Source organism: Piliocolobus tephrosceles, chromosome 10 (genome assembly GCF_002776525.5).
Source record: "Piliocolobus tephrosceles isolate RC106 chromosome 10, ASM277652v3, whole genome shotgun sequence".
Classification (NCBI taxonomy): Eukaryota; Metazoa; Chordata; class Mammalia; order Primates; family Cercopithecidae; genus Piliocolobus; species Piliocolobus tephrosceles.
The window spans coordinates 4,320,242-4,323,213 of NC_045443.1; positions in this window are offsets into that span (position 1 = coordinate 4,320,242).

Sequence of the window (2,972 nt, forward strand, 5' to 3'; positions counted from 1 at the left end):
TGCCCAGGTGTTGTAGGACTCCCCGGATGTAAGATCCTGTCCGGGCACTCACCGCCATCATGCTTGAGGCCCTGCACTGGCGTCAGTCTTTCCATGATGCTGACTGGCAGTGTGTCAGGACAGCCCCCGGCAGGCCTCCCAGATACCCATCTAGATTATCTCTGTGGTGGATGTAGCCTTTGCCCCAGCATTCAGCGGCGACAAGAGAAGAATGTACTTTCATTCTTCCCAGGCTCTACCTGGGTGTGGTGGATGCTGCTGTCACTAGAAGGCTTCTGTAAATAAAGCCTGCTTAATCTCCTTAGCCGGATGGCTGTGTCAGCCGGGTTGGAGCCGCCAGGAAAGCAGCCCATGCTTTAGATTCCCCAAATTGTTAGCGGCCGTGGGTGAGCCGCAGCAGATCCCCCTGCACAGAAAGGCCTGCGTTGGCTTGCCTGTGGATCAGGGTGTGCTCTGTGGGGCTTCTTCACCAATGCAGAGTCCGAGCAAATTCCCTGGACACCAGGCAACTGGGCAGCTTCCAGTGTTATGGCATCCACATTCTTCAATCCACTTATACTTGGAAGGGACTGTCCCTTAGAAGAAAATGGTGCCAAATATTTGCAATTGGGTCCCAGGAAAATTCAAGACTTAATGTTACCACCAACCTAGACCTCCTATGAGTTTACTGTTTAATGTTGATTGATTGCCTATTTTATCAAGCATCCCGTAGTTTTCATATATACTGACTATCCTATGTGTATCAGTTAGCTATACCACAATAGTGCTATGAGAACAGCCACCCCAACGTTCAACGGCATACAACTATAAGCATTTCCTCCTCACTCAGGTATCAATCAGTGGGGTCATCTAGGGGTTGGCTGACCCAGGATAGGCTCAGCTGGGCTTGGCTGCAAGCTGTGGATTGGTTTCTGGTCTGCTCTGTGTCTCATCCTGCTGGGGCCACAGGCTTCCCAGGGAAAATTCATCCCAGAGCAAAGGATGGGTGCACAAGAGGGCAAGAGCAGCCAGCTGAGCATATTGAAAGCTTTGTTTTTGTCCTTTCTTCTCACAGATTGTTGTCCAAAGAAAGTCCTGTGCCAGACCAGGGTAGGGCAGTACATGCTGCCCACCAGCAGACCATGGCAAAGGTGTTTGTGTCCATCACTGGGGGAGAGTGAAGAATGGGTACCAAGGATCAATTGGCCACCATGTAAAGTCTGAGAGAAAGATGCCCCAGCTATTCTTAAGACTTTCAAAATAGGCTTCCAGTTCATTAAAAAGGTGTCATGATATTCTTTTCAAAATTCTTCCAAATTCATTTCAAATGCAAATAAATTTGGCTGCGCAACATTTTCAGAAAAGAGTAGGGAGGAGATGGCACACATTGCAAAATCACAAAAGCTGGGTCACTCAGCTTCGAAGGGAAAGCAGGACATGTGAATGGAGAACTGTGTTCTACTCATTCTACAAAGGCAAGTCTTTGAGACTAAGCTCAAGCTCATTTCTAAGTCTCTTGATCTCATCTTGAGTAAGTAAAACCATTCTTAGGACAGGTTGCTAGCTCCCTTCCACCCACCCACTTTCCGCTCATGGCCCAACTTCACCTATAATACTATTCAGGGACTTTTCAAGTCACTTGATATCAGGAAGTGAAGCAGCCTGCAGTCTTTCCTTGCATGATACTGTTATTAAAAATTTAGTGCCGACTGGGCGCGGTGGCTCACGTCTGTAATCCCAGCACTTTGGGAAGCCGAGGCAGGCAGATCACCTGAGGTCAAGAGATCGAGACCATCCTGGCCAACATGGTGAAATCCAGTATCTGTTAAAAATACAAAAGTTAGCTGGGCACTGTGGCAGGCACCTGTAATCCCAGCTGCTCAGGAGGCTGAGGCAGGAGAATGGCTTGAATCTGGGAGGTGGAAGTTGCAGTGAGCCAAAATCACTCCACTGCCCTCCAGCCTGGCCACAGAGTGAGACTCCATCTCAAAAAAAGAAACAAAAAGTTTAGTGCCCTACCTGTGTTTGAACTAACTGTCTGTCAAATTGGACTAACTTTAGTCCAGGGGAATGTCAGGTAAACAAAGGAAAGCAATGGCAATGTACTCACAATAAAATAAAGAAACAAAAGATGAAAAAGGCACATTGGAATTCTTTAGGAAGGACCCCATTTTTTTTTTGAGATGGAGTCCCAGTCCTGAGTACCTGGGACTACAGGTGCCCGCCACCACGCCCAGCTAATTTGTGTATTTTTAGTAGAGATGGGGTTTCACCAGGTTAGCCAGGATGGTCTTGATCTCTTGACCTCGTGATCTGCCCACCTTGGCCTCCCAAAGTGCTGGGATTACAGGCGTGAGCCATCGCGCCCGGCCGGGACCCCATTCTTAAGTTGTCAGGGAATGCATTCTCTTTTTAAGACTGTTTTGCCATTGTCTGTGGTCATTAATCTCAATTATTCTTTTAAAAAATATCTTGTGAGGAACATATACAGTAATTATGCATTTGTAAAAGTCCAGAAAGAGATACACTGAAAATGGTAAGGGAATTATTTCTGTGTCATGGAATCATAATCCAGTTTTCTTTTTTATTCTATTTTTACATTCTATTTTTTTCTCTATTGATCATGCGTTAATTACATAATTACTTTAAAGGTTAAGAAAAGGAAAAGGAAAAGGAACAAATTTAAAATTTTTCTTTTCTGGAAATGGCCAGTAAAGGAGAAAGTGTGTTTATGACGTGCCCCAAACATATTCTGCAGACACTGGTTCTCCATGGGGTTAATGATATTTACGGTAGTGGCAACGGGATCCATGAGAAATAAATTTGGAAAGAATGGCCTTAGACAAAAGTGTAAAAACACATACAACTGGGAGAGTTACTAGAGTGTAACTAATAGAGTTATACTCTATTTAGATTAGTAATACTCTATTTAATTAGTAACAGTAACTAATAGAGTTACTATTACCCTCCTAAAAAGAGGGTAAATAGCATTC